The 21,123-nt window shown below is 46.7% G+C and overlaps 1 protein-coding gene across 3 annotated transcripts in view; it reads right to left on the bottom strand.

Moving 5' to 3' along the window:
• The window catches only part of LOC135223639 (uncharacterized), a 466,317-nt gene that overhangs the window by 409,183 nt on the left and 36,011 nt on the right, over positions 1–21,123 (bottom strand). The window contains exons 2-4 of one of the 3 annotated variants that reach the window (XM_064262269.1): positions 3,794–4,040; positions 2,342–3,426; positions 1,602–1,721 (exon numbers count right to left, since the gene is read on the bottom strand). The gene's annotated coding sequence lies outside the window, so the exon portion shown is untranslated. The remainder of the gene's footprint in view (positions 1–1,601; positions 1,722–2,341; positions 3,427–3,793; positions 4,041–21,123) is intronic. The other 2 variants (XM_064262270.1, XM_064262272.1) reach the window with 2 other exon arrangements.

Here is a 21,123-nt window from a genome sequence, read left to right as displayed (position 1 = left end):
AGGTATGTCGAGAGAGAGAGAGAGAGAGAGAGAGAGAGAGAGAGAGAGAGAGAGAGAGAGAGAGAGAGAGAGAGAGAGAGAGTGTTGTTGCCGGTATTGAGAGAGAGAGGGAGGGAGAATGTGTTGCCAATTACCAGTTGTCTGCCGCTCTGGCCTGTCGCTACCAAAATGATAACGAGATTGACGAATCTCGTTATTAGTGGTGGCAAGCGGTGTTTGAACGATATTAAGCCTTTTGTGAGATTAGTAGCAGCTATAAGATGCTATTTTCAGAGTCTGGTTGTGGGAATGTGTTAGATTTCAGTTAATGGGTGATGGAGTTAAGAATTGTTCAGCCATGGATCTGGTACTGAGAAGAAATATTCAACTAGGGTCAGCATTTCTGCCCACCGTGAGATACATCGAGGGAGTCGGTTGCTCAGTTGGGCTTCTGAGTGCATGTTGCCAGTGTTTTCTCGCTCATAATACAGAGTCGTTCAAGTATGTGTGTATTCGCGTGTTTATACGGAAGCGCGCTCGGTTTGGCGGTCGGGGGGTTCTCTCATTTGAAGACGTGTGTTACATTATTATTTTTTGCCTTAGTTTATGAATCATTTTTTGAGTTATGAAATTAGTTCACAGTACCATTATTTTCCCCATAGGAGTGAAAAGTGGTGTGTTTTTTTTTCTTGGCACATGTTAAAGGAGACGCATACATCTTGGTTTTGACACACATGTATGCGTGTGAAAGTTTTTCATACATACAGTTCACCCTCCCGAAAGCAAACGTTCGTGAGCTTCAAATACGCTGTTCATCTCGGGCTCATGAAGGCACTTTTTAGGTGAGTGTTTCACAAACTTCCAACAAACGTTTTTTTCACATACTTAGGACGTCAATGATAATGTAACTCGATATACAGTAAATTATGCGTTTTCACATTGATTTTAGACCTGTCACATGCAGAAATATAGTGAGGCACAAAAATTGTGTACTACAAAAACATGTACAAACTTCATTTTCACCTTTCGAGGGAAATTAAAGGTTTTTCCATTGCTTAAAAAGATTTCCTTTATTAATTGTTGTTTTAAACATTCGTCCTCATTTGGTGAGCAAACGACAGCATATAGAGTACTGAAATATGTTTATATAAGCCCAAAATGATACAGCAATTATCTGTGATTGAGAAATTTGAACTGTGTGGGAAATGGTCACCAAATGCCACCACCAGATGTCTCTGCAGCAGCGTAAACAAATTGGCGGGCCGCACGAACTGTTATGAGGGAATAGTCCTACCAGAAGGGAAAAGCCCCAGTCCTTACACAAAGACAGCTCAAAGGAAATGCACTAAATGTTGTTAATTCTATTACAAAAGAAAGTTCTCTGGTACCATATTACAAATTTACAAGGCGGCTGAACAAAAATGAGGTTAGATTCCACTTTACAGTACCAAAGAAACAATGTGGCCACGCAGCCACGAGAATCCAAGAAAATCTCAAAAGAAACACAAAATTTCACTTCAATAATCACAGGTACCACATGATTTTGATACAATACAGCTTATCACAAACACTTTACGAATCACTAATGCCATTGATGGCAAAGATTTGAATCAATTACTTACTGTACATCATCATGGTCACCGAAGTCACTCAAATCTCTCGCAACTCCCGTCCACGTGGAAATGTACAAGTTAACCCTGGAGCTCCATCTGCCCAATTGATGTTAATTGGATGACTACAACCTAAAGAAAGAGGGGTCTTTTTATTCTCACGCAGACAAGTCAATTATGTCAGAATTTTGATTTATAAATAGGCATATCCTTTTAAATATAGAAATTAATTTACTTTAACACACAGGGGAGGGTTCCACGGGGAGCCAGAATGACTTGGAAATAAAAAAAAAACACAAGAGGACTATCACGTTCTTGCCTCCAAAGCAAATATGTGAAACCTTGCCTACCAACAAAGGCGGGAAAACGTTGTGGAGCAGCAGGATTGCGTCATGAAAAAGTAGTGCACATATTTTTTCATGACATCCTCCACCTTCCAAAGAAAAAGGGCCGAGGTAAAGGCATGTGCCAATGGCAATAAACAGTTCATAGTTGAAGCTTTCTGTGGACGACTCTATTCAGTCCACAGAAAACGTTAGCACAGCCCTAACTCCTTCAAATCTCCCAACGAGCACCTTTTCATAGTTCACTTCTCAACTGTTAACAATATACATTACACTACTAAATTGTCTTTTACTCACTCCAACATTCTCTTTCCCTGTTCAACTTACTGTCTCACTCATTTCATCCCTATCCCTATCTATTTCACAATCACTTACATCATAAGTAATGTCTATCTCTCTCACCATTACCTGTTGTTTCATCACTGTCATTGTTCTGGGTCTCTTCTCGCTCATCCTCGTGGGCATTAATCACAAGCGGGAGGATGTGTTGTAATGCTCGAAGACGCTCATCATCTTCGAATAGTACTTTCAGCGACCTGACAACGCCTTTGTCATCAGGGTAAAGCTCGATGATCTTACTGAGGGGCCATTGACTGTGTTTGCGCTGTTTTGCTTTCACCAACACATGATGTCACCTTCACGCAGTGCCGTCAGGGGGGGCCTCTCGTAGGGCGTGGTGCTCCTGTAGTGACTTCAGGTAACCTTCCTTCCAGTAGAGTCTGAAGCGGTTGAGGGACTGTCAACCTGCTTGAAGCACTGTTAACGTAGCTGACTAGTCGTTAACGTCAGATGTATATCTTCATTAGGAACCAAGGGTGGTAGCAGACGAACTACATCTCCACGGATGAGGTGCGATGGGGTGAGGGCTTCATTCTCACGCATGTCCCCGGTGTACATTAAGGGGCGGTTGTTAACATTAGCCTCTGCCTCTTTTATGAGGTTCACAGCTGTTCTTTGCTGAAGATGTTACAGCGTAGTGTGGTAGCCAACGTCCTTTTGACCGCTCATCTTAACCTCTCGAAGAATCCCCCTTTCTAGGGAGACCTGGGAGTCCGGAAGATCCACCTTATTCCTGTCCAACGCAGGAATTGTTTAATGACATCCTCATTATACATCTCCTGCAGAAAGGTACTTGCTGCACGGAAGGTCATTGCGTTATCACTGAACAAAGTGATGGGGGCACCATGGATAGCAGCAAATCTTCAGAGGAGTAAATTGAAGGTATCAGCGTCCAAACCGCTGCAATAGTCTATATACACTGCATGGCTGGCTAAACAGGTGACAATCAGAATGTGGCTCACTCCTCCTTCTACTGGGATGGGGCCCATGTGGTCTACACCAACCTTGTCAAAGGGACGTATCATGAGTGCTCGGTCAGTTGGGAGGGGTCAATGTGGTGGTTGATGGAGAAGAGGCTTGAAAGCCATGATACATGCTCTACACCTCCCAACTACTCTCTTGGCAGTAGCCCTCAACCCTAGGCTCCAACAATCCTGCCAGAAGAGTGTCATCAGAATATTAACTCCTCAATGCATATGAGTGACATGGAGGTGGGTCAGATAAAATTACACTAGTTGACCCTTAGAAGGCAACAACATCAATTCGCTTTTAGTGTTACTTACATTAATTAACATAAACTGGGTGAAAATTATGTCATTGTGCATAACTAGGCTAAGCTTTTTAATGAAGTTACTTTAGTGAGTGGGCACTCGCACACCACTCTCTAATCTACTACACACCGTAGGAAGGTGGTGTCTGTTCTAAATAGACTAACTTAGAAAACGAACCTGTATGGCAGTTCCCAAACATTAATACAAGTGACATGACTTTCATAAGTCGTGAGAAATCAACATTACTCACCTGCAATTTCCAAAGTCAGAGTTCCTTCTTCACTGAGCTCTCTCAGGGTGGCTGTGATCACATTTTTTTGTCAGATGGGAGATTCTTGTTCTTCAACATACGGCTCAGCTATCCCCTCTTGGCGGAGGAAGGCTGGTCCCTCATGCCATAAGCTGTTGGTTTTCAGGTCATGCAACGTAGAACCTCAGGCCAGGATGTCAGCTGGGTTTTGTTTAGTGGGGACACATCTCAGTTCGATGACACACTCCTGTTGGATCGAAACAATCATCTCCACTTGGTTAGATATATAAGTATTCTTATTTCCAGTCTTGCTACCCACCCAGGCCATAGCTACTTTAATATCTGTCCAGATCACAAGGTTAAAAAATTCAATAATTTAAGCAAATTCTTTCCTAGCGTAAATCCCAACAGTAAGGCTAAGAGCTCTAATTTGGGAATTGTTAATTTTGCTTGCTTACAGAGCATAACCCTCATTATAAAAGTTAATAGATCTACCTGCTCTGATCCCCACCTGACATAGGCTACAGTGCCGTAGGCATTAATTGATGCATCGGTAAACAAATGCAATTTGCTATCTTCCAAGATAATCCCTCGCTTAAACTCATAATTGTGGACATTTTCAAACTCTGCAAGTACTTTACTGGCTTGTAACTGATGGTTTTCAGACAGCATGTTGTCCCAGCCCACCTCGGCTTCCCACAATTCCTGGAAGAGAATTTTTCCCCTGACAAAAATGGGACTAACTAGACCTAAGGGGTCGAAACTAGTCATTAAAAGGGAGAGTAACTTTCTTTGTGTAAGGTTGTTATTACTAATTTCTCTACTCTTTTCATTCCTAGGCTTCAGACTCAAAGTATCTCCTTCTTATCCCACTTCATACCCAACACAGTTATGCCTATTGGTTCATTGCAACCTATCTGCTGGTTAAATTTCCTACTGCTCTGGCGACGGCGAAGAGAGTTAGCGAAATTCAAGCCATCAGCAAGCACGTTGGCTTTAAAGGGCATAATGCCGTTTGTTCGTTAAGCCCGACGTTTCTGCCCAAGAACGAGAATCCGTCCAACCCTTGGCCCAAGAGCTTTGAGATCAAGGGTATGGCTGAAATGATTGGACGCGAGCCAGAGAGAGTCCTGTGCCCTGTCAGGGCTCTCAAATTTTATTTGCGGAAGACGAAGGAGTGTCGAGGTCCTTCTAGCAACTTGTGGTGTTCGGTAAGAAGACCAGACTTGCCGATGTCTAAGAATGCTCTGGCATTCTTCTTGAGGAACACCATCAAGGAAGGCATCCATCTTGTGAAGACAGTGATCTGAGGCTGTTTAAAGTGAATGCTCACGAAGTGAGGGCTATCGCTACCTCGGTAGCCTTCCAAAAGAACATGGCACTCAGTGACATTTTGGGTGCCACCTTTTGGCGTAGCAACTCGGTGTTCGCTTCACACTACCTGCGGGACGTGAAGATGACATACGAGAACTGCTATTCGCTAGGGCCATACGTTTCCGCAGACACTATTTTGGGGGCAGGAAGTAGCACTCATCCTATCCTGTAGAAAATGGTTAGGTGAGCTTTTAATTTGATTGTATTGATTTATTGTTGGGGGGTCGACCGTCTAAGGCGGACTTCCCTTTCTTTAGCCTAAGTTAGGTGGGATTAACTTTTGATAGGCTAGGTCAGGTGGTGGTTTTTGCTTCGTTGCCCTCATAGTATGGTCAAATGGTCTAGTCACATTGTGGTCACGCCCCCGTTGACAGATAATCTAGAACTCACCAGCTACCAGCTTGCTGGAGACTCTAGTAAAGCAGAAGCAGACTTGGGTGACAATAATCACGAAGTCAGCTATGCTAACAGGGAAGGAACCAAGATGTCAATCATCTGCATGCATTTGTTTCCTAAATACTATTCTGTCTCTCCCCACCTCTAAAGGTGGGATTCAGCTATATATATATCTGACAGGTAAGTCTCATGATACAATAAAGTTTGTTCATACTTACCTGGCAGATATATAGTATAATCAAAGTGCCCACCCACCTCCCCTCAGGAGACAGTGGCACTAGAAAATCTGAATAGAAAATGAGAATGGTTCCTGATACCCGCCTCCCAGCGGCGGGAATGGGTACTAACCACCTGGCCTCCCACTACGTGTGTCGTAAGTTTTGAAATTCTGTCGGACTTCGGAGAATACAGCTATATATATACAGGCGGTCCCCGGGTTACGACGGCTTCGGCTTACGACGTTCCGAGGTTACAACGCTTTTTCTTAAATATTCATTGAAAAATCCGCCCTGGGTTACGACGCTTGTTCCGAGGTTACGATGCTCACGCTTCCGACGCTCCGAGTTAACTACGCTTTTAAAAAACGCATGCTATGATAAGAATCCTTTATAGTTTAGCACAGTATATTAATAAAAATGTTATTGTTATAATACAATTAAGTTTGTTCATACTTACCTGGCAGATATATATAATTAAGGTGCCCACCCTCCTCCCCTCAGGAGACAGGGCCATTGATAAAATATGAATAGAAAATGGGAATGGTTCCTGATATCCGCCTCCCAGTGGCGGGAATGGGTACTACCACCTGGCCGCCCACTGCGTGTGCCGGGAGTTTTGAAATTCTGTCGGACTTCGGAAAATATATCTGCCAGGTAAGTATGAACAAACTTAATTGTATTATAACAATAACATTTTGTTCATGAAACTTACCTGACAGATATATATATAGCTGAATCCCACCTTTGGATGGTGGGAAGAGACAGAATAGGATTTGAAGGAAACTAAATTAAGTAGATGATGTACATCTTGGTTCCTCACCTGTTAGCAAAGTAGACTCTGTGATTACTGTCACTTAAGCCTGCTTCTGCTCAATCAGAGTTGCCAGCCAGGTGGAGACCTGTAGTGCTGGTGCGCTCTGGATGCTCTGTCAACGGGGACGTGACCTCAACGTGACAAGACCATCGAACCATACATACGAGGGCTATGAAGCCACTGACCACCACCTGACCAACTAGACCAAAACCCCCTGAAAGTTAATCTAATGGATGGGAGATCTTCACACAAGATCTCACCAACAACCAAAAACACAAAACATATTAAAAACTAACCTAACTCCTAACTAAGGGATTGGGAAAGAGCTACCTCCAGCCCCCAAGACTGTGTCTGCAGAAATGTATGGTCCAAGAGAACTACAGTCCTCGTAAATCGTTCTCACATCTCTTAAGTAATGTGAGGCGAATACAGAATTGCTCCTCCAAAAGGTGCCATCAAAGATGTCCTTGATTGACATATTCTTTTGGAAGGCAAGAGAGGTAGCGACAGCTCTGACCTCGTGAGCTTTCACTCGCAAGAGGCTCAAATCAGTCTTCTGGCAAGATGAATGAGCCTCTTTAATGACGTCCCTCAGAAAGAAAGCCACAGCATTCTTTGACAAAGGTAATTCCGGTCTTTTCACAGAGCACCAGAGATTACCTGAGGGACCTTGTACCTCCTTCGTTCTATGAACATAGAACTTGAGAGCCCTGACAGGGCACAGGACTCTCTCTGGTTCTTGGCCCACCAGACTCGACATACCCTTAATCTCGAAGCTCTTGGGCCAAGGGTTAGACGGGTTCTCGTTTTTAGCCAAGAAAGTCGGACTCAAAGAGCAGACAGCGTTGTCTCCTTTGAAGCCCACTTGGCTACTAAAAGCTTGGATTTCGCTAACTCTCTTCGCCATCGCCAGAGAAGTTAGGAAAAGAGCCTTCTTTGTCAAGTTCCAAAGAGACGCTGCGTGAAGAGGTTCAAGCGGACTTGACATCAATAGTCTAAGAACCATGTCAAGGTTCCATGAAGGCGGCCTCGCCTGAGGAATCTTCTTGGTCTCGAACGATCTCAAGAGGTCGTGAAGATCCCTGCTGTCAGAGAGGTCCAGGCCTCTGTGCTGAAAAACTGCTGACAACATGCTCTTGTATCCCTTGATGGTTGGGACTGCCAATTTCTGTATGTTTCTTAAGAAAAGTAGAAAATCGGCTATCTGGCTCACAGAGGTCGTGGAAGAGGAAACTCCCTCCTTTCTACACCATGCCCTGAAGGAAGCCCACTTCGATTGGTAAACAGCTCTTGAAGAGGCTCTCCTTGCATTGGCGATCGCTTTTGCAGCTGTTTTCGAAAAACCTCTCGCTCTGGCCAACTTTTCGATAGTCTGAACGCAGTCAGACCCAGAGCGGAGAGGTTTTGGTGATATCTTTCGAAGTGAGGCTGTTTGAGTAAATCTTTCCTCCAGGGCAACGTCCTTGGGAAGTCTACAAGGAATGACATGACCTCTGTGAACCATTCTCTCACCAGCCACATCGGGGCGATCAGGGTCAACCGTGTCCCTTCTGAAGCCGCAAACTTCCTCATGACTTCCCCCATGATCTTGAATGGTGGGAAGGCAAAAAGGTCTAGGCCCGTCCAACTCCAGAGCAATGCATCCACAGCGATTGCTCCTGGATCCAGGACCGGGGAGCAATACAGAGGAAGCCTCTTCGTCCTCGACGTCGCGAATAGGTCGACCAGAGGACGTCCCCACAACTTCCAAAGCTCCTGACACACGTCTTGATGCAAGATCCATTCTGTCGGCAGGATTTGGTCCTGTCGACTGAGAAGGTCCGCCCTGGCGTTCTGCACTCCTGCGATGAATCTCGTCAGGATCCTGATCTTTCTCACACTTGCCCACAGCAGAATCTCCTTTGCCAGGTGAAACAGAGTCTGGGAGTGTGTTCCTCCCTGATTCTTCAAATACGCGAGGGCTGTGGTGTTGTCCAAGTTGACTTGGATAACTTTGTTTGTCACCTTTTCTTCGAAGAACTGCAGCGACAGGAAGATCGCTGCCAGTTCTTTCACATTGATGTGCCAGACTACCTGTTCCCCTCTCCAGGAGCCTGACACTTCTTCCCCTCCTAGTGTTGCTCCCCAGCCCGAAATGGAAGCGTCTGAAAACAACACTAGGTCGGGGCTCAGAAGATTTAGGGATAAGCCCTCTTGCAACTTCTGAGGATCGAGCCACCATCTTTGATGGCTTTTCACCGAATCTGAGATCTTCAAGATCGCATTCAGATCGTCTTTGGCCTTCCATTCCTCCGCTAGGAAAAACTGGAGGGCTGAGGTGCAGTCTTCCCAAGGAAACAAACTTTTCCAGCGAGGAAATTGTGCCCAGCAGACTCATCCATTCCCTCGCCAAGCAAGTCTCTTTCCCCAGGAAGGCTGAGACTTTCTCTAAGCCTAGCCGCTGACGTTCCTGGGATGGAAACGCCCGAAAAGCCACTGAATCCATCTGAATCCCCAGATACCCGATGGACTGTGTCGGGGTCAGATGTGACTTTTCGAGGTTGACAAGAAGTCCCAGGGACTTCGCTAAGGCTAATGTTAACTGAAGGTCCTTCAGACATTTCTCCTTCGACAACGCTCTGACAAGCCAATCGTCGAGGTATAGGGATACTCTTATCCCTGAAGAGTGTAACCACCTCGCTACATTCTTCATGATGACGGTAAAGACCATCGGAGCCGTGCTCAAGCCGAAACAAAGGGCTTTGAACTGCCAGACTTTGTTTCCTAAAAGGAATCTTAGATATTTCCTTGAAAGAGGGGGGATTGGAACGTGAAAGTACGTGTCCTGCAGGTCTAAGGACACCATCCAGTCGCCCGGTCTCAAGGCTCCTAGAACAGACTGAGGCGTCTCCATTTTGAATTTGATCTTTTCTACAAAAAGATTGAGCCTGCTTACGTCTAGGACTGGACGCCAACCAGACGACTGCTTCTGTACCAGGAAAATCCTGTTGTAAAATCCTGGTGACCCCAGGTCCACGACCTGCTCCACCGCTCTTTTTTCGATCATCTGATCTAATAGATCAAAAAGAATCCGCTTTTTCTCTCCCTGATATGACGGAGAAAGGTCTCTGGGAGTTGTGGATAGAGAAGGAGGATCCAAAAAGGGGATCTTGTACCCCTGCTCCACGATCTTGAGGGACCAAGGGTCCATATCTCTCTCTCTCTCCATGCTCCCGCAAAAAACTTCAGTCTGGCTCCAACTGGTGTCTGAAGGACATGATCTTCATTTCGATGTCTTGGGCTTGAAGGAAGCTCTTCCTCTTGAAAGCCCTCTCCCTCGAGGAGCTGCTCTCGAGGGAGGAGCTCCACGAAAGGGTTTAACCTTCTTAGGAGGTCGTACAAATGAGGACGTAGTAGGAACTGCTGGACGTCTCTAGGACTATGCTACCTGCACTTGATCCAGACATCACGTTTACAGAAAAGCCAATCCAAAATAAAAAAACAGTCCACTATTGCGCGTGCCAATCCAACAATCCAGAATCAATAACCAAAAGATAATGCAGATACTTAAAGACGAGTAAATCCAAAAATCCTAGGCGGAGGTACTGCAAACAGTTGTTTACAGCACCGGCGACAGAAAAGATATGAATAGAAAATGGGAATGGTTCCTGATATCCGCCTCCCAGCGGCGGGAATGGGTACTACCACCTGGCCGCCCACTGCGTGTGCCGCGAGTTTTGAAATTCTGTCGGACTTCGGAAAATACAGCTATATATATATCTGTCAGGTAAGTTTCATGAACAAAATGATATTGTAATGATACAATAAAGTTTGTTCATACTTACCTGGCAGATATATATATTCAAAGTACCCACCCACCTCCCCTCAGGAGACAGTGGAAATAAAAATATGAATAGAAAATGGGAATGGTTCCCGATACCTGCCTCCCAGCGGCGGGAATGGGTACTAACCACCTGACTCCCACTACGTGTGTCGTAAGTTTTTTAAATTCTGTCGGACTTCGGAAAATACAGGACACGTACTATATATCTGCCAGGTAAGTATGAACAAACTTTATTGTATCATTACAATATCATTTTTTTCATGAAACTTACCTGTCAGATATATATATATAGCTGAATCCCACCTTTGGTGGTGGGAAGAGACAGAATAGAATTTTAGGAAACATATGCATGCAGATGATTGATATCTTGGTTCCTTACCTGTTAGCATAGCTGACTACGTGATTACTGTCACCCAAGTCTACTTCTGCTTTACTAGAGTTGCCAGCAAGGTAGTGACCTATATAGCTGGTGCGCTCCAGATGATCTGTCAACGGGGGCGTGACCACGATGTGGCTAGATCATTGACCATACCATGAGGGCAACGAAGTAATAAAAACACCACCTGGCCTAGTCTACCAAAGGTTAGTTAGTCCCACTAAACTACGCTAAAAGAAGGGAGATCCGCCTCAGGCGGTCGACCCTACAACCATAAACACACAACATTAAAAAACTCACCTAACCACTAAAGGATAGGATGATTGCTACCTCCTGCCCCCAAAACAGTGTCTGCGGCGACGTATGGTCCAAGCGAATAGCAGTGTTCGTATGTTGCTCTCACCTCCCGCAGGTAGTGTGAAGCGAACACCGAGTTGCTCCGCCAAAAGGTGGCACTCAAAATGTCACTGAGTGCCATATTTTTGTGAAAAGCTACCGAGGTCAAAATAGCCCTCACCTCATGGGCGTTCACTTTTAAAAGCTTCATATCACTATCACTGCACGCGGAATGAGCTTCTTTAATGGTGTCTCTCAAGCAGAACGCTAGCGCGTTCTTTGACATGGGAAAATCTGGCTTCTTAACAGAGCACCACAAGTTACCAGAAGGTCCTCTACAATCCTTCGTCTTTTCTAAGTAGAATTTGAGAGCCCTGACAGGGCACAGGACTCTCTCTGGTTCTCGACCCACGATTTCTGCCAAACCCTTGATTTCGAATGTCTTAGGCCAAGGGTTGGAAGGGTTTTCGTTCTTTGCCAAGAACGTCGGGCTCAAAGAACAAACGGCATTGTGGTTCTTAAACCCAATATGCTTGCTTATAGCCTGGGTCTCGCTAACCCTCTTTGCCGTCGCTAGAGCAGTTAGGAAAAGTATTTTTCTCGTCAGGTTTCTAAGCGAAGCCGTGTGAAGCGGTTCGAAATGGCTGAACATAAGAAACTTAAGAACTAGGTCCAAGTTCCAAGATGATACTTTGGGTTGAGGTACCTACGTAGTCTCAATAGACCTTAGGAGATCATGAAGGTCTCTGTTATTGGCCAAATCCAGCCCTCTATGCCGAAAGACTATCGACAGCACACTCCTGTAGCCCTTTATCGTCGGCACTGCTAACTTTACTTCCTTCCTCAAGTAGAGAAGGAAATCCGCTATCTGGCTCACTGAGGTTGAGGTGGAGGAAATGCCCTTCTTTCTGCACCAACTTCTGAAAACAGCCCACTTGGATTGGTACACTGCAAGAGAGGAAGGTCTCCTTGCAGTGGCGATCGCTCTTGCCACAGGTCTTGCAAAACCTCTCGCTCTGGCCAACTTCTGGATAGTCTGAACGCAGTCAGACTCAGAGCGGGGAGGTTTTTGTGGTACCTCTCGAAGTGGGGCTGTTTGAGTAGATCTATCCTTGGGGGCAGAGTCCTCAGAAAGTCTACCACGAAGGACATGACCTCTGTGAACCAGTCGGTCGCCGGCCGGAAGGGGGCGATTAGTGTCATCCTCGCTCCTTCTGATGCCGCGAATTTTCTCATTACTTCCCCTAAGATCTTGAACGGGGGAAAGGCATACAGGTCTAGTCCCATCCAGTCTCAGAGAAGGGCGTCTACTGCCACTGCTCCTGGGTCTAGAACCAGTGAGCAGTACAGTGGAAGTCTCTTGGTTCTCGAAGTTGCGAAGATGTCTACGAGAGGACATCCCCACAACTTCCACAGCCTCTGGCATACGTCCTGATGGAGGGTCCATTCCGTCGGCAGCAGTTGACCTTGCCGACTGAGGAGGTCTGGACGTACGTTTTCTACTCCTGAGACGAACCTCGTCAGGATAGTGACATCGTGTGCCCTCGCCCACAACAGGATTTCCTTTGCAAGGTAGAACAGGGACCGAGAGTGGGTTCCTCCCTGTTTCTTGAGGTATGCCAGAGCTGTGGTGTTGTCTGAGTTGATCTGCACAATCTTGTGGGAGACTTCGTCCTGAAAGAACTGGAGCGCAACATGAACTGCTGCCAGTTCCTTGAGGTTTATGTGCCAGGACACCTGTTCCCCTCTCCAGGTGCCTGACACTTCCTTACCCCCTAGTGTCGCTACCCACCATGTGGAAGACGCGTCGGAGAACAACACTAGGTCGGGGCTCTGAAGCTTGAGGGAAACTCCCTCTGCAAGCTTCAACGGATCTGACCACCATTTTAGGTGTTCTTTCACCTCTTCTGATAACATCAAGACCGCTTCCAGGTCGTTCTCGTGCTTCCAGTTGTTCGATAGGAAGAACTGAAGAGGTCTGAGGTACAACCTCCCTAGGGAAACAAACTTCTCCAGTGAGGAAATGGTCCCCAGCAGACTCATCCATTCCCTCACCGAGCATGATTCTTTCCCCAGAAAGGCTGACACTTTGCTTAGGCATTGTTGTTGTCGCCCCTGGGACGGAAAAGCCCGAAAAGCCACCGAGTCCATCTGAATCCCCAGATAGACGATGGACTGTGAAGGGGTCAGATGTGACTTTTCGAAGTTTACCAGAAGTCCCAGGGACTTCGTTAAAGACAAAGTCGTGTGAAGGTCCTCTAGACACCGGGCTTTCGAGGAGGCTCGAATGAGCCAGTCGTCCAGGTAGAGAGAGATCCTGACTTTCACAAGATGAAGCCACCTCGCAATGTTCTTCATCAAAAAGGTGAAGACCATCGGTGCCGTGCTCGGTGCCTGCTTTTCCGCTAAGTCTAGAAGGCGGAAGAGCAAACGAGGTCTTTCTTTGAGCCATCCTCCTCTCCATCCAGTCGTGGACTTTACGAAAAGCCCTCTTAGTCGAAAGGGACTTCTTCATCCTCACAAACCCCCGAGACTTTGTTAATCTTAGAAGACGAAAGTTGAGAGGGGGGAAAGCGAGGAGCTTCAGGTTGAAAGGTGTCCCCGAACGCAGACTGCAGAAGGCGGGTCAAGACCTGATAGTCTGAAGAGACAGGAGCCAGCGGTTGCTCCTCATCCTCAGCCTATTCTGAAGCCCCGCTCACCTCACCTTCTGACACAGGTGAAGTAGGAGGAAGTAAAGCCGATACAAGACCCTCAGGTCCAAGTTTCAAACCGGAGCGTTGCTGCGAAGTCGAAGGCACAGCAGACTCCTGAGCAGGTAAAGTCGAAGCCGGAACACGGTGCACCTCTTGAAGTCATGAAGAATCTTGAAGAGAGTCCTCAAACACACGTGGGCGTCGACGAGCGTCCACATCCGCGTCCACCCGAGCGTCAGCTGGCGCGCGCCTGGCGTCCACTGGCGCACACCTGGCTTCCACTGGTGCGCGATTGGCGTCCATTGGCGCGTGCTTGGCGTCCACTGGCGCACTCCTGGCTGTCACTGGCGCTCGCCTGGCGTCCGACCGAGCGTCAAGATCATGTTGAACTTGAACAGGAGCGTCCAAACAAGCGTCACGCTTTCGACAGGTGTCAAGCTTATGAGCAGGTAACACCGCTTTAAGCGAAGAGCGCGAAACCACATCTTCGCGCCCTCTAGAGAGCTGCTGGGGAGTCGCACGAACTCTAGAAGGCGACGATACAGGAGAGAGAGACGAGAGAGGAGACGGAGAGGGAGACTGTCTAGATCTCTTTACATGCAGCCTGTCAACCTTCCTACGGCGACGTGGTTGCGTCTCTCTCTTAGAAATCATATCCGCAAGCTGCTGCTGTAACAAGCGAAGAATCTTCTTGGTAGGAGAAGACTCCCTCTCAGGAGAGGGGCTGATCCTGTGAGAAGGCGAAGGGCGAGGGGACGCCTTCTTCCTTCTCACAGGAACTGCCACTACACGAACTCTGGAGCGACTGGGGCGCTCGAAGGAGTCGTCATCCGATGACACCTTACTCCTCTTCTGCGGCGGGAAGGCCGCGAAGACACTGTCAGGCGAAGATCGTCGATCGGGAAAAATCCCTGGACGTGAAGCGTCCCGTTCACGAACACTCCTTTTCAATGGGCGTGAATCTGACCGAGAGCTCCACCCCTTACATGGGGAGGAAGCCTCGGAAGAAGAAAAGCACTCCTTGAGGAGGCGTGCACGCGCACGCTCCTTGGCAGTCTGGGTAGCGTCAACAGAAACTGCCGAAGGCACGTCAGATTGGTGGGGGTTCCCCGTAACCCTCCTTCGGCTTTCGACATGCCCTCTCCCTGAAACCTGGGAGTCCGGCAGAGGTCCAGGCCTAGAGGCGAAATGGGGCCAATCTGATGCACCCTCCACAACACAAGGGGCACTGTCACTGCACTTTGCACCTTCACTTTTGCCTTCTAAGGCGAGCACTTTCGATTCTAGATTTCGAATCGACTCTAAAATTAAAGCAAGGGTATTACCCTCCACAGACACTGTTTCAGGGCCTGAAGGCGACACTACAGGGTTAGGAGTAGCAACTACAATAGGAGGGTTAGTAGGAGAAACATGAATTTCCTGACGTTTACCTGAAACGCTCCTGGAGGAAGACCTCCTCAACCTATCACGCTCAAGCTTACGAAGATAGGTTTCATACGCCTTCCACACAGAATCCGAAAGACATTCACACTCCTTGCAGCGATTCTCATACACACAATCATGCCTCCTACAACTCTTACACAATGTATGCGGGTCTACCGATGCTTTCAGTAGCCTACCTCTACATTCACTTCTAGTACAAAACCTGGCGCTAGCCGAACTAGACCCAGACATCTTAGTTTCAAGAGAAATCAAGCCAAAATCCAATTAATTCCACAAATAACGTGTGCCTAGCCACCGATCCAAAGTCAAGATACCAAAAAAATCAATAAGGATACTTAAGTAGACAAAGTTTCCTAAATCCAAGACGGAGGTGCTGAAAAATGTTATTGTTATAATACAATTAAGTTTGTTCATACTCACCTGGCAGATATATATATAGCTGCATTTTCTGACGTACGACAGAATTTCAAAACTCGCGGCACACGCAGTGGGCGGCCAGGTGGTAGTACCCATTCCCGCTGCTGGGAGGCGGATATCAGGAACCATTCCCATTTTCTATTCATATTTTATCAATGCCCCTGTCTCCTGAGGGGAGGAGGGTGGGCACTCTAATTATATATATCTGCCAGGTAAGTACAGTAATACTTTGGGTTACGAACCGATTAGTATACGAATTTTTTAACTTACGAAGTGACGCCCTCATTCTGGAATACGAATTTCGCTTGGAATACGAATGCGCGAATTTCCATCATGGGAGGCCGCCTGATTTGTTTACATCGGATGAGCGTGGGATCTGCGAACGCATTTTTTTCGGCCAAAACTTAACGCCTGCTTTGTTTACATCGATGAGCGTGGGATCTGCGAATGCATTTTTTCGGCCAAAACTTAACGAGGGTCACGTGACTTCCTCCTACGCATCCCTTGACCCTTTTTAAACCATAACTCTTTCAATATCTCGCTGGCGGTAAGATTGAACGCATCTGTCCGTGATACGCTCTCAAATTTGCTTAGTGATTTGCGCACGTGTTGTGTTTCCGTGATAGTGCTTATACATTACTATTACCCAAATACTAAAGACAATGGCTCCCAAGATGACGAAGGCAAGCAGCAAGAAGGAAAGCATAAGAAAGAAGGAGATGATTACAGTCGAAATGAAGAAGGAAATTATCCAAATGCATGATAAAGGCGAGTGCGTGAAAGACATTGCAGCATTCTTCAAGCGGTCGCAATCAACGATCTGCACTATTTTGAAGAAAAATGAAGAAATTAAAGCCAGTAAAGCATCAAAAGGTGTCACAGTATTGACGAAACAACGGCCTTATATTCTCGACGATGTAGAAAATTTGCTCATAGAAAAATATTTTTTCGAAATTGTGAAAGACAACATAGTGTTGCGTAAGCGTAAAATTAGTGATCGTAGTGAACGGTGCTCTCTAGAGAAAGAACCAGAAAGTCTTCCAGAAGTGTTCACGGAGGGAGATTTCCCCCCCAAGCCCTACCCTCTCTCCTCACCCTTCCCCATCCCTCCCGTCTCCGTCAAGCCAGCAGCCACACTCGCCAAAGGTAAAGTTCAGGTTTTTACTGTGTATGCATATTAAATCTAGTGTTTATATTTAATTTCATTCTTCAATTTTATAATTTTATGTAATTCCTACACGAATTTTCAACCTTAGTGAACAAAAATAAATGGAAAAATATGAATTGAAATGGTTATTCATGGTCGGATGGAACGCATTATTTGCTTTTTATAACATTCTTATGGGAAAATCCATTTGGGTTACGAATTTTTTAGGTTACGAAGCAGGTTCTGGAACGGATTAAATTCGTAACCCAAGGTATTACTGTATGAACAAATTTAATTGTATTATAACAATAACATTTTGTTCATGCAACTTACCTGACAGATATATATATAGCTGAATCCCACCTTCGGATGGTGGGAAGAGACATAATAGGATTTGTAGGAAACTAAATTAAGTAGATGATATACACCTTGGTTCCTCACATGTTAGCAAAGTAGACTCTGTGATTACTGACACTTAAGCCTGCTTCTGCTTAATCAGAGTTGCCAGCCAGGTGGAGACCTGTAGTGCTGGTGCGCTCTGGATGCTCTGTCAACGGGGACGTGACCTCAACGTGACAAGACCATCGAACCATACATATGAGGGCTATGAAGCAACTGACCACCACCTGACCAACTAGCCAAAGACCCCGAACACTAAACTAAGAGATGGGAGATCTTCACACAAGACTCACCAAAACACAACAATTAAAAAACTAACCTAAAACCTAACTAAGGGATAGGGAAAGAGCTACCTCCAGCCCCCAAGACTGTGTCTGCAGAAACGTATGGCCCAAGAGAATTGCAGTCGTCATAAATCATTCTCACATCCCTTAAGTAATGTGAGGCGAAAACAGAATTGCTCCTCCAAAAGGTGCCATCAAGAATGTCCTTGATTGACATGTTCTTTTGGAAGGCAAGAGAGGTAGCGACAGCTCTGACTTTGTGAGCTTTCACTCGTAAGAGGCTCAAATCAGTCTTCTGGCAAGATGAATGAGCCTCTTTAATGACGTCCCTCAGGAAGAAAGCCACAGCATTCTTAGATAAAGGTAATTCCGGTCTCTTCACAGAGCACCAGAGATTACCTGAGGGACCTCTTACCTCTTTCGTTCTATGAACATAGAACTTGAGAGCCCTGACAGGGCACAGGACTCTCTCTGGTTCTTGGCCCACCAGACTTGACATACCCTTAATTTCGAAGCTTTTCGGCCAAGGGTTAGACGGGTTTTCATTCTTTGCCAAGAAAGTTGGACTCAAAGAGCAGACAGCGTTGTCTCCTTTGAAGCCCACTAGATGACTAAAAGCTTGGATTTCACTAACTCTCTTCGCCGTCGCCAGAGAAGTTAGGAAAAGAGCCTTCCTTGTCAAGTTCCGAAGAGACGCTGATTGAAGAGGTTCAAACGGACTTGACATCAAAAACCTAAGAACTACGTCAAGGTTCCATGAAGGCGGTCTTGCTTGAGGAATCTTCGAGGTCTCAAAAGATTTCAAGAGATCATGAAGATCCTTGTTGTCAGAAAGGTCCAGGCCTCTGTGCCGAAAAACTACTGACAACATGCTCTTGTATCCCTTAATGGTCGGGACTGCTAATTTCTGCACGTTCCTAAGAAAAAGCAGAAAATTGGCTATCTGGTTCACAGAGGTCGTGGAAGAGGAAACTCCCTCCTTTTTACACCATGCCCTGAAGGAAGCCCACTTCGATTGGTAGACAGCTCTTGTAGATGCTCGTCTTGCATTTGCGATTGCTCTCGCAGCTGCTTTCGAAAAACCTCTCGCTCTGGCCAACTTTTCGATAGTCTGAACACAGTCAGACCCAGAGCGGAGAGGTTTTGGTGATACCTTTCGAAGTGAGGCTGTTTGAGTAGATCTTTCCTCCAGGGCAACGTCTTTGGGAAGTCTACGAGGAAAGACATGACCTCCGTGAACCATTCTCTCACTGGCCACAGCGGGGCGATCAGGGTCAACCTCGTCCCTTCCGAAGCCGCAAACTTCCTCATGACTTCCCCCATGATCTTGAATGGTGGGAAGGCATACAGGTCTAGGCCCGTCCAACTCCATAGCAATGCGTCCACAGCGATTGCTTCTGGATCTAGGACCGGGGAGCAATACAGAGGAAGCCTCTTCGTCCTCGACGTCGCGAATAAGTCGACCAAAGATCCTGACACACGTCTTTGTGTAGGATCCATTCCGTCGGCAGGATTTGGTCCTGACGACTGAGAAGGTCCGCCCTGACGTTCTGCACTCCTGCTATGAATTTTGTCACGATCGTGATCTTCTTCACCTTTGCCCACAGCAGAATCTCCTTCGCTAGGTGAAACAAAGTCCGGGAGTGTGTTCCTCCCTGATTCTTCAAATACGCGAGGGCTGTGGTGTTGTCTGAATTGACTTGAACGGTTTTGTTTGTCAATCTTTCTTCGAAGAACTGCAGAGACAGGAAGATCGCTGCAAGTTCTTTCACATTGATGTGCCAGACTACCTGTTCCCCTCTCCAGGAGCCTGACACTTCTTCCCCTCCTAGTGTTGCTCCCCAGCCCACAATGGAAGCATCTGAAAACAACACTAGGTCGGGCCCTCCTGTAGCTTCTGAGGATCGAGCCACCATCTTAGATGGCTTTTTATCGACTCTGAGATCTTCAAGATCGCATTGAGATCGTCCTTGGCCTTCCATTTGTCCGCAAGGAAAAACTGGAGAGGCCTGAGGTGCAGTCTTCCCAAGGAAACAAACCTTTCCAGCGAGGAAATGGTGCCCAGCAGACTCATCCATTCCCTCGCCGAGCAAGTTTCTTTCCTCAAGAAGGCTGAGATTTTCTCTAAGCCTAGCCGCTGACGTTCCTGAGATGGAAACGCCCGAAAAGCCACTGAATCCATCTGAATCCCCAGATACACGATGGACTGTGTCGGGGTCAGATGCGACTTTTCGAGGTTGACAAGAAGTCCCAGGGACTTTGCTAAGGCTAACGTTAACTGAAGGTCCTTCAGACACTTTTCTCTCAACGACGCTCTGATAAGCCAATCGTCGAGGTAAAGGGAAACTCTTATCCCTGAAGAGTGTAGCCACCTCGCCACATTCTTCATGATTACGGTGAAAACCATCGGAGCCGTGGTCAGGCTGAAACGAAGGGCTCTGAACTGCCAGACTTTGTTTCCTAAAACGAATCTTAGATATTTTCTTGAAAGAGGGTGGATCGGAACGTGAAAGTATGCGTCCTGCAGGTCTAAGGACACCATCCAGTCGCCCGGTCTCAAGGCTCCCAGAACAGACTGAGGCATCTCCATCTTGAATTTGATCTTTTCCACAAAAAGATTGAGCCTGCTTACATCTAGGATTGGACGCCAACCCGACGACTGCTTTGGTACTAGGAAAATCCTGTTGTAAAAACCTGGAGACCCCAGGTCCGCGACTTGTTCCACCGCTCTTTTCTCGATCATCTGTTGTAAAAGATCGAACAAAACTTGTTTCTTTTCTCCTGATTATGAGGAGAAAGGTCTCTGGGAGTCGTGGAAAGAGGAGGAGGATCTTAAAAAGGGGATCTTGTACCCCTGCTCCACGATCTTGAGGGACCAAGGGTCCGTATCTCTCTCTCTCCATGCTCCCGCAAAAGACTTCAGTCTGGCTCCGACTGGTGTCTGAAGGACATAACTTTCACTTAGATGGCTTGGGTTTAAAGGAAGCTCTTCCTCTGCAAAGCCCTCTCTCGAGGAGCTGCTCTCGTGGGGAGGAGCCCACGACAGTTTAACCTTCTTCGGAGGTCGACAAAAAGTGAAGTAAGACTGCGGAACGTCTCGAGGAACTGGGTTAAAAGGTCCGGAAGTCGCTTTTCTGCAGTGACTTGCTAGGTCCTTGACCAAAGTCTGGGGGAAGAGATGGCTCATAAGAGGCGAAAAGAGCAGTTCCGCTTTCTGAGCAGGTGTAACAGATCTAGCTGTGAAGTTACACAGCAAAGCTCTCTTCTTCAGGAAGGCAGTCCCAAAATGAGAGACAAGCTCCTCCGAAACATCCCTGACGGCCTTGTCCATGCACGATAGCACACTGGACAGCTCCCCCAAACTGAGAGAATCAGGGCTTCTAGATTGTAGATCTAGAACTCCCAAGCACCAGTCTAAGAAGTTGAAGACTTCAAGAGTCCGTAGCAGTCCTTTCAAATGATGGTCTGTCTCCGTAGGGGTCCACGACACCTTGGCAGTGGATAAGAGGGACCTCCTCTGAGAATCCACTAAGCTAGAGAAATCCCCTTGCGCTGAAGAAGGGATCCTCACACCCACGTCTCCTTTGGTCTCATACCAAATACCTCC

The sequence above is a fragment of the Macrobrachium nipponense genome, chromosome 10 (genome assembly GCF_015104395.2).
Source record: "Macrobrachium nipponense isolate FS-2020 chromosome 10, ASM1510439v2, whole genome shotgun sequence".
In the NCBI taxonomy this organism is placed as follows: domain Eukaryota; kingdom Metazoa; phylum Arthropoda; class Malacostraca; order Decapoda; family Palaemonidae; genus Macrobrachium; species Macrobrachium nipponense.
Note: the sequence above shows the minus strand (reverse complement) of the source record. Positions and strands in the feature narration are given on the sequence as shown.